We start from the raw sequence: 12,027 nt of genomic DNA, 5'->3' as shown, positions 1-12,027 counted from the left end.
TCGGGGCACTTGCCCACCCACACACACAAATGGTGGAGAGTATAGTGAAGGTGGGTGCTACCCACACACCGGCAGAGGACTGTGCAGGTAAGGCCATAGGGCACATCAGCAGATTACTGTTGCATATCATTCGCATCTGTACAGGTAGATCATGTATAGGTGAGATGACAGATAGTCTGCTGCTGTGTAGAAGTAATAAACAGATGTGCATAAGCTGTAGTATTGTGGACTTGTACTGTTGATGTACTGTAAAGCTGCACCCACCCTGTACCAATGCCACAGCTGTGGCTACTGACATCACATATCTCACACACTTATGTAGGTCCCTCTGGTATACCTTCAAGGCAGCAGCCTGTAGCTGGTGAGTATGTTTTTTGTTCAGGCTTGCCAATACACTGGTCATGTTTTGGCTATGGTATATTCCATGCACACATTTAACACAGCTACCCATAATGCATGCCATACATGTTCATGTATTGTTGATGTTAACTGCACTGCATCACAGTAGTGACCATGATGGTGTATCTAAAGGGTATGTCAGACTCCTGCAATATAACATCCTGTCATTACAAAATGTGTCCACAGAGATGAACATAATGGCGGGACAAATGGCCTACAGTAGGGACATGTGTAAAACATCACCCTTATACAGTGCTACAACAGTGCATATACCAGTATTACAATGGCAACTGCTACAGATCTACACTACGGCATATCATAATACTGCAGTCCACAACCCTTAAAACCTGCAATGTGGTCCCTACATGAGCAATGAGTGTGTAATGTGGAATCATAGGTTAGGGCAGTAAATATGGGGAATACATACCTTCACAATCACTGGAAGCATATGTGTGCACACACTCCAGATAAAATATAGTGGAAGCAGCTGTTGAGGTACTGACTGCATGCATTTGTCATGGAAATGCACCTTCCAGCAAGTACAAGTCTGCAATGTCACACCAAGTATTGGTCTGCCATCCAAGACGTTTGGCCATCAAATGTGCACACTTACCTGCAACAGAGGCAGCCGTGGCTTGCACACATCTTACATGACATGGCGTGGGCCCCATACCCAACAGGTAGCACCCATGAGCTGCACATGTAGCCATACCTCACCATTGCATATACCATGGGAAACAGTGCAGTCATTTATGTGGCAAGGATGTATGGGACAGGAATGATTTAGGAAATAAACAGATGGCTATCCAAGACAGATGATGTCATATGTAGCAGAATGGTCATGTGAGCTGCCTTGTAACATGCCACAACACTGAGGGGGTTGCAGGAATGTCTAGCAAGAACTGGCTGTGCATTACCCATGTTAACAATTGCCTGGACTCTGTAAACATGTAGACTATGGGTTAGGGTAATCAGATGTGAGAGTTGTATCACAGGAAACATCAGCCAGGCCTCTCTATAGGTAGTGTATGCATAACAGAAGAGGTCCCCAAAAGCCATGCATTGCAATGTGTACTGGTGTACCATGACCATGTTGGAAACCTACAGACAGTATCACATAAGATACATGTGCTGCATAACCAATGCCTCACCCCACCTCAGGCCCACCATCCCCATCTGTACCGTGTTGGTGCCAGTGTACACCTGCAAGTTTGCTATTCATTAGCTGGGACTAGGCTGTTACATGTGGTGTTCAGTGTTTGGGACACTGCAAAGTGACACAGCTATGTAGGCTATAGTTGTCAAGCATCTGCAAACAGGCTGAAGGTGGGGAGGGGGTGTCATCATGACACACCAGTGCACTGCAGCAGGGATCCAAAGGATACTATGAATGGCTGTATCTGCACACAGTCAGGGTCAGGAACTGTGGCAGATGCAACCGTGACTCCACAGCAATAGTGAAGGCAGTGTGTGAACTCCAAGGGATGTGCACATGAGTTGACCTTGCAATCATGCAGAGTTGGGGGGCATGTGTCGGGCAGACTGACCATATACTGGCAAATGCAGATGGCCCATGCTAGTATACCCCTGCCAGGAATAGTGACTGCTGTAGTACACAGAACAGTAGGTGCAACAAACCGACATGATAAGGGCATGCACACATATGCACCCACGAAGTGTATGCATCTCAGTCAGCATCAGCACAACTAACACATTTGTTAGACACTGCATTTGATTGTACAGGACATATGTCATATCAGGCTCATGTAATGTTAACATATGCAGTAATGTGGTCCCATGGCATATCAAGGAAGAGGGCGTCATATCAATATGATATACCATAGCCATGGTAAGGTTTGGAGATTGTTAGTGTAATAGTATCGTATTGGTCATACATGCACCGCTGATGATAACATCTGTAAATCAGACATCAGGCATTCACAAATGACATCTGTCCACATATCATCCCAGGTATTTTTCAGACAAACACAGAGGGGCTGTGAGCATTAGAACAGACATGACTGACACAGTAATACACATTCAGCAATGGTGTGTACACCTGTGAGGTGTGGTGCACAGAACATGGCAGGGTGCAGAACAGGTGCACAGCAGTGTTTTCCAAGGGAAGGGGCATCACCTACTAACACAGCCCATGCATCACACACATGTATACTGTTACTTGCATGGATTGACTATAGCTGCACTGCATGTTATTGAGTACCATATGTTATACATGTTGAAAGATTAGTAATGGGAGGTCTGTGTGTACTGTCTCTGTGCAACCTCACCTGTAGGTATGTATGTGTGGGGGGTGTTGGGGTGGGGGCATTATTTTGTCTGTAAGTGCAATCTTGTGGAGTGGAGGGGGATTAATGCATGTAGGATGTGTGTGTGTGTGTGTGTGTGTGTGTGTGTGTGTGTGTGTGTGTGTGTGTGTGTGTGTGTGTGTTTGTGTGGGTGTCCATATATGCACATGTGCGATTGTGGGGTTGTTCATATGTCAGTACTTCCCTTTGGAATTGTGTAGTACATAGACTGACACATGAGACACCAGGAATTCTTGTCTGATATGTAATCTCAGGACAGCTGATAGTATAATAAGGTTTGTAGCATGGAACATGCATTGGGAGGGCAACTTGACACCGGGTATACTGTTAAGATTGCAATCAGCAGAAAGGTGAAAGACTACCCACATATACAGCACTACAGATGCATTGGGGAATTGCTAGACAACACCAGGGAGTGTATCCATATATTACTGTTGTCCACATAAGTTGATTGAGCAACAGATCTTGCATCTACTGAGCAATAGTTATGTATGACACTCCAGTGCATGACATTATTGAGTGACCGTAGTAGCCCCTAACATATGGGGGGACCATGCTCACGATGTCTGGACATACCCAGGGTCAACATTAGATGACAACAGTGAGTCCTTGTAAAACATACTCCAATCAAGTCAAAGAGGTAATGGAGTAACAGGTCATGTTTTGTTATCACTTGTCTAGGCAATTAGAAGAATGATATGTTAATGATTAGTATTAGTGAGTGTATGTTTGCAGGTGTGATGCAGGATGGGGATGTTGCGTGAATAAACTTGGGACAGTTTGTAAACTCAGGGACAGGTAGGTATTATGGAGGAATGTCAGGGTGTGTGGTGTGTGTGCATTTATATATGTGTGTACTGTTAAGCAATGCCGTACAGGTCTTAAAGTGCATTTCTTGTTTTCACCTCACAGGTGGTGAGGTGGGTCAGTATCCCTCCTGCATGCAGTCTGATGTTGCTGTCCATACAGACACTGAAAATGATGATAGGTGTGTTGAGGCACAGGCTGGGTTGTCAGAGGCTGAAACTGCACCATTATTTGACATCCCCCTGTTATACACCCCATCCCTGCACACAGTCACAGTGCTTATAGATACCCCATCACCAGTGGCCATAACAGAGGGACAGTTGGCAGTGCACAGGAGAGTGTGGTATCTAGGGATGCTGTGTCTGGACACAGCAGGCATAGCTGGATGTCCAGCAGGGCACCACATAGGCAGATGTACCGGGTGCTCATGGGAGGGCCGCTGGTTATCGTGCCCCTGACAGAAGTGCCACATCTGGTACCGCCAGATACATGTTTCAGGCTGTCATGGGGGTGCAGGCACATATGGAAATGTACACCAGACAGGGTCTGAGGATGCAGAGGGCTGCTTTTTTATCTGTAAGTGACAACATCTATGATCTTGCAGGTGCCCTCTGTGATTATACAGAGGTCATGGATAGATGGTTGGGTGAGATGGTGGGTCTCATCGACCATGGATTGTCCATGCTAAAGCTAGTGGTGGGAGTTAGGCAATGGCTGCATAGATGTAGGCCAGCAACACCAACATCTGTCAGTCGATGTGGACGTGCAAGGACACCAAGCTGCTCCAGTAGTGGCAGTACCAGTCCCAGCACTGCAGTGGGGGCGCTGTCCACACCACAGCAGGCCAAGTGCACATAGCTCTGGCCAGTCCCAGGAGGGACCTGGTTCCCGTGGACATATGTCTTCATTGGGAAGAGTAGCATATCGAGGACTGTACCTGGATGTGCCTGTGGAATCCCTGGCAGGCACAGTCTGCGTGTCCATGACAGGAGGCGGTGAACTGCGCACCCTGCCAGGTATGGTCTGCAGCTGTCCAAAAACACCTGTATAGGGCAGCCACATGGCAGAACTCTGTGCATGCGTACCCACACACTATGCAAACACACCTAAGGCAACCCCATAACTACACACACCACATCACCATGCCCATATCCGTAACTTACACCCCTCACTCACACACATGGTGTCAAATGTATGGACCACCCTAGGTCTCTGGCATATCAACAACACACCCTGTGCATATGATGATACCTGTGCCACATCCCTGTCATCCATAACATCGATGCAGGGGCAGGCTAAAATGGTTCTGATGCACATGGTGACTGTACTACAGTGTACCAATATACTGCTGTGTAACATGCTTTCAGCAGTAATGTTTAATGCTTACATGTCAGGTAGTGTAGCTGTCTAGCCATGATGCATTATAGCTGTTAGTAACACTGAGTGATCGTGGTCTCCATAATGTTATCCATTTGTGTTGTAGGTGTGCACGTGTCAGCAGGAGGATGGTCTGCTGTCATATCTCACAATGGGTATGGCACTGTGGTGAAACCGTGGCTGTGCCATATCCTGGGTACAGTTGAACACGTCACAGGTCTCTATAACAGTTGCTGCCTGTGCCACATGGACAGATAACCCCCTTGGACATGTATATTCAGCAACCTGAAGTAGGTCCCTCCACATACACACACATTCTTACTAGGCAACACTGGGACTAGACCCCTATCTAGGTATGTAGTGCTATTGATGTCTGTGGGTTTAATTGCACACACCACACAGCATTTAGGATGAGGTGTGTTTCAGGTTACATGTTGGTAATGGGGGATATAATGGATGTATATGGACAACACATAGTGTGACATACCATCATATACACATTAACAAACACATAACAGGCGGACATACATCCGAGAGACCTGCGCCTATCAATGCTAACTTGTCAGTGTGTCCAATGTGTTACAAGTAGGCTGCACACAGCACATGCATAACTGGCCTGGATAGTGTTATAAGTTACCTGTATGGTTGATGGTGACCGTGGTCACCATACAGTGGGACATGTACCGAGGGTACCATGGTGTTGTAATGACAGTATACCCATCACCCACACCCCACTGTGGATATTGTATGCACTGGAACCCATGATGACACTGACATTCCCACCATCACACATTGACCAGGACTGCAATACAACCCCTTGTCCATTCCAAGAATGGTACTACAGGAATATGCATCTAATGCACATGCCACAGGCATAGTAGGGTGATGCATTGTCATGCCTCTCCTATGGTCAGCAACATCACTATCCATAATACTGTGTGGCAATGCGCATTGTAATAGGAATATGTGGCCTCAGAATGCTGTACCTTACATATATACACACACATGTACACATACACTTGCCAGAACTCAGTGGGTATCCCATGCCTATCAACCCGTGCTGATACTGCAAAGCTCAGGTATCCTTTAGGGGGAGGAGCATAACAAGGTACATGTAATGTCTGGAAAAGCAGCAGCCACATCTAGCTATGGCAATGGGTGTTGCGTTGGGTGTGAAGGGCCTCAGGATATTCCCAACTACAGGCGTACTAATACAAAGACACACTGATATCCTTAGTAATCCACATGTACACATTTGTCAGTGCTGGGGTGCATCACTGCAGGTGGTCATAGGTGTGTACCTGGCTAATGTCCATGGAGAGATGAGAAATGTAGGAGATGTGGGTACAGTGGTGCCATTCCACCTGCAATGTGCCAGCAGGCAATCTATCTACAGACACCACTGTGGTGACCGTCAGGGTGAGACTGACATGCATCAGCCAATCCTCTGGGTGCCTCCTGCAAATGGCCAGTGAGGTGCTCCAGTTGACATGTATGCAACATGTATTACAAAACATGGTTAGTGTCTGTGCTGGAGACCTGTACCCAAGCATGTTCTGTTGACTGTGGTAGTGTAGTGGAGGTACCCATGGCATGCATACAGGGTGCTGTGTCTAATCTGTGCCAGTTATAACACAGCTGGGCAGACATGTCAGTGTCAGTCAAGCATAGATTGCCTGTACGTATGCAAGCTGGATACCTGACATATGCACATCTGTACAGGGACTGACAGACATCAGCTTGCCAACTAGCTATGCAGTAGGATGAATGTGTTGATAGACGTCTGACACCAATAGGTATGCCATTACTACATGTTGGCAGTCCTCATTGACATGTGCTATACAGACAGTAGTCTACAGTTAATTTCTACATTTCAGTTTATAGAAATATATAATATGACACAGCTCACACACCAGGAACATGACAGTGAGGATTCAGAGTCCATCTATGCATGCAGGGGTGATTGTTGCCAGTACTACAATTAGCAATCTACTCTTGCTTGGGAAAGCACTGCCAATAATAATGTCATGATACATTACATGCCAGTGTGACTGCACATAACCTGGGATACTACCCTTGTATGTAACACATTCACATGGATAAAAGTTTTGTACAGGTCATATATACTCATGTCCCAGACATGAGACTCACACCCCCTTGCTACTGTACTGACAGCACATAGACGCATGTTATGTACATGGCATTACATACACCTATGGCAGATGTCATTACTCTGCTATGTTATCAGACTGGGATGTGAGCACAGGTTACCAGGGCTGAGCAGGTGTCAGCATTGCTGCAATATAATGGCTAAGCAGATTTGCACACTGGTAAACGAAGCCTACACGGTGTAAGCACCTGTACATTTAACTGTAGCTTAGCACCACTTAGCTTCACTCAAACCTGTGCAAACGCACTTAAAGCTGCTCAAAACTGCCTTAACCATTCTGTATCCAGCAGCCCTTGTTCTAACCAGCAACAAAATAAACAACCCTTGCAGGTCTTGAACCCAGGTCCCTGTACACTATAGTCACAACAGTTAACCACTATGCCATGACAGTGTTTTTCCAATACATCTGTCAGTAGACATACTGAATAGCATTGAACAATTGCTGTGACTTATACAATTGTATAGTACATATTAGTGATATTACTGTTGCATCACATATGTTGTTATATCTAAATATACACATATCACATACATACGGTGTGATACATCTGGGAAGGTATACACAACAGTAATGTTTACACATGACAAGGATATGGATATATACATATACATATGTAGATATATGTCTACATGTACATACACATATATATTCATATATATGGCCATTTATAGATCTGTGTACATATTTTATATATATATATATATATATATATATATATATATATATATATGTGTGTGTACATCATATATGTACAGATATATATACTTGTGTCAATATATATGTAGATATTTATAACTATATGTGCATATATATCTGTATATGTATAGACATATAGATGTGTATATGTATATATATATATGTGTTTGTGTATATATATATATATATATATATATCCATATATATTCATATATGTTTGTAGATATGTATATGTCTATAAATCTATATAGATATATGGATATATGCTTACCATATGTCCAGAACATGTAGTGGAGTCCTACCTCAGCACCAATAGTCTCAACCTCTTAGTGCAAGGGGATGTTATGTATGTATTACAGTTATATATGTAGACTATTGCTACTGTAACAGGGGTTGTCTTAACAGATGTGTGTGGGAGGGCACATCTACTATTGATATGTATGCGATCGGTTACTGACAGACATCCTAAGGACATCATAGAACAGTACCACTGATAGCACAGTAATGATCCTGTGGCCTACAGGAGAGATATGACCAATATATGTGGACAGTCTGGCACTCTCTGGTCATTCCAGAGGTATAAACAGATCCCTTTAGTGTGAGACATGTGGACCAAGCCTGACAATGTGGATGTTAACAGCCATGTACATGGGTGTATCACGTAAATACTGGACTTCATATGCCCACACAGTTTATGCATTCGCACATGTCTGTCTTAACACATAATAACTGGTGGTGCAGAGGTTACATGGCCACATACTACCCAGTAGTTAGTGACATACATCTGTACAGCATCCCACTGCTTTGTCAGAAATACACAACAGTTATGGTGGCCCGGCAGCATTACTTCTTGCAAATATCTGGACATAACATCACTGGGTAATTACTCTAAGCTGCTAGGGATGTAACAAAGCACTGTGAAAATTACAGGCAGACTGCCACAACACTGGCTTACATTTCGTATGGGGGAATACACATATACCTGCAAATATAGCAGGCTCTACAGGCATGTCACAGCACAGAGTAACAGACATCTGTGTGAAAGTTCATATCCACAACCAATGTGAACACAGCCACAGACACATATGATACGCAAGCTTAATATTACACTATATGGACTGCCTGATCAACACCATCCTCATATGTGTCACTCACACACTAACCCTACATATACTGGGTCATGACCCAGTGTGGTCTAATGCCTGTCTGTGGTATGGGACACGTGTGTGTTTGGTCCTACAAACGTGAGCCAATAGGGTACCATGCACTGGAGCAGCATGTAACAGCAGATAGAACAGGACCAAGAACAATGACATCTACCACAGTCTGTACACAGACCAAGGTACGTTTTCACAATACACATACTGTCGACAATCACCATAAGTACACAGACCCCACTACTGTACACACAACTACAGAATGCCCAGGTTATGTCCTCAGAAATAACCCCTACTATGCATAACATGTCTAGCAGTCTGATATCTTACTGGCTTGTTATCAGGTATGATGTCAATAAATAATGGTGTACAGAACATTTGCACCTCTTACTGCATGACATATGTATAAAGGTTGACAGACTTGTGGCTGGAGCCACAAACACTGGGCCAATATTGGCATGTTGCTGTGATGCCCTCATACATTTACTGTTGTAACAGGGTTTGTTGTGACATATGTCCTATGAGGGATATGAAGTCAGTAACTCTCATGGCTGTCACCATGTACTGACTGCAATCCTCAGACTGCTTCTGCAGTTCTAAGATAGGTGGTCTGTGAGCAACGCAAGAAACATAAGACTCCAGACACTGGTCAGTCTGCAGATAACCCTACAGGTGGGATTTTTCTCAAACACATAATACTGTTATGACAGGTATTAAATCATGTAGACCAGCCATATCCACACAAACTATGTTAAACTATTACTCCAAATGCAGAAGAGCAACACTTACATTCTGTAGTCATGTCTAGAACATCCCCTCCTGTTTGTTGGCCTGTCTCCCCAATGTATGTTGTTAGAGGTACATCCCTCTACCATCTGTGATGCTGTTTGCCAAACACCAACATAAGGTCCTCCACACCAACATAAGGTCCTCCTCACAGTGAATGAAAAGGGCCAATAGATCTAGATGTTCTAGATCTATGCCTGACATATAAAGCTATGTCCAACCCAGAATTAATGGACATGCTCCACCTCAGTAAATCTAAATCCCTTAGAGCCACGAGCTCGAGGGACTTGAACCTCAGCACAGAAATAAATAGAACATGCTGGAGGGACAGATTCATAACCCAGAAGCTCCCTTCACTCTGGAATAGAATTCCAATTCATGTTAGGCAGAGCACCTCACTGACTCTCTTCAAGAAGAATCTTGATGAGTGGATGGGGGATCGTAGGTTTGTCCTGGGGATTACTTCCATGTCACTATTAGACAGAGGCACAGTAAACTAAACTTTAAAAAGGGCACAGTATACTCAAATCAAGGGGTGGCATAAGATAAAACACAATCGGGCTAGGCTTATAAATGCCCCAGGGCAGATAGCCTAGTATGAACCTATGAACACCCACATGATGTTCCTAGTTATAGGAATGTGTTTCCATGCAATTGGCTATGGGAATGTTACCAAAGCTGTTCCATATGCAATCAGCTAGTGGGGGACTGCAATTCATGCAGAGGCCATCAGCTGATCATGAGCATCACTTACAAAACACAAGTTGCTGCCTAAGCAAAGCAGGTGTACTTCTCCACATCTGCCAGAGAGGGAGTGAGAGAGACAGACAGAGATAAAGTAAGACAGGGAGGGGGTGGGAGAGTAAAACCTAAGCATGTTTGTGTCACACACTTACCAGTATGGGGTTTCAGACCCCTGCCTGACTATGTATTGCTATCACATCTCTATGCAGTTATTGCATGCGCCACGATGCTTACATGTTGGGGAGATCTCCAAAGGTATATTTGATGGTGAGTGACATCTGCAACAGTGATAAAAGAGGGATAAGGTAGGTGTAGTACACGTGCCTGTCCACATGAACAGGTGTTAACGTCGACACAGTCACAATCTCTCAGGGACTCACACACATTATCACAGTTGACAGGGTCAGGATTAGACTTCCTAACTAGGTAGTCTGCCACAATACAGTAATAGGCAGGTATCACATGCACCACAGGGGTTATCATGATGATATATGGGCAAAGGGTATGTCAAGGTGTCTGACATCAGAAGGTATGCTTCAGTATGCTAGTGGGAGGTGTAGTGAGAGTGAATGGTGTCCAAATCATTATACTCCACACAGACACAGGTTCCAGTACTGACATGCATGGGTGCATTGCTTCACAGGTGTGTAGTGGTTGACTGTGCCTGAAGGCTGTACAAGGCTAGGTAAAGGGTATACCTTGGCAACAGGCCACATGAAAATGGTCTGCAGTTTGTCTCAGGAGTGTAGTGTCTGGATTGGCCCACACAGGTGGGTATTGTATTCACCATCCAGTCATCTGGGTTACTATTGTGGGTGGCCAGTGCTGTGCAGTGCTTGCCATGTATGTGTTCTATAGCCCATGACATGGACAGTGATTGGGATGTGCACACATCCCACATGCATGTTCTGTGACATGTGGAAGTGTACCTGGGGTGTCTGGGGCATGTGCCATTCCTGGCCTCATGTGGTCAGAACTGGCAGTGGACACCAGGTTGACCCTGCACCTACATTGACAGCATGATACAGGTATTCCCTGGTGTCAGTGGCATCTGTCCATACGGGGCATGTGTATAAGGCATGGTATGTCCTTTGTGGGTTACATTTGCTGGCACTACAGTTGTTACAGACGTCCAGTGGGGGACATAGTGAAGGAGCACTGTTTATGTGCCTATTGTAGGGATAGGACAGGGTGCCATGCCCTCTGTAGTCCACTGCAATCACACCAAGGTTACTATCTGTGGACAATATGCAGGGAACTACCAACATAGTGGTTGTTGCCTAGCCAAGTGTGTTTGTGTATGAGACATGGATTGAGAGTGTTCCCTGGGTAATACAAGGGTTGCCTAAATTGTTTGCCAGGCCTTGATGTCACATGCAGGGGTATGGATTGTTAACCCCAGCCTCTCTGCTGTTTCACATCTGTTATCCTTGTAAGATGGACATTGTGACGTATAATAGGCCCACAGTATAAGAAATTTGCAAAACCCGCTCCACAATGAGTCCAGTTGTTACACAATCACAGCCACCTGCACACAGGATACGAATAACAAACACACAAAGT

The sequence above is a fragment of the Protopterus annectens genome, chromosome 1.part1, assembly GCF_019279795.1.
Source record: "Protopterus annectens isolate FY-2018-M chromosome 1.part1, PAN1.0, whole genome shotgun sequence".
Lineage (NCBI taxonomy): Eukaryota > Metazoa > Chordata > Ceratodontiformes > Protopteridae > Protopterus > Protopterus annectens.
Note: the sequence above shows the minus strand (reverse complement) of the source record.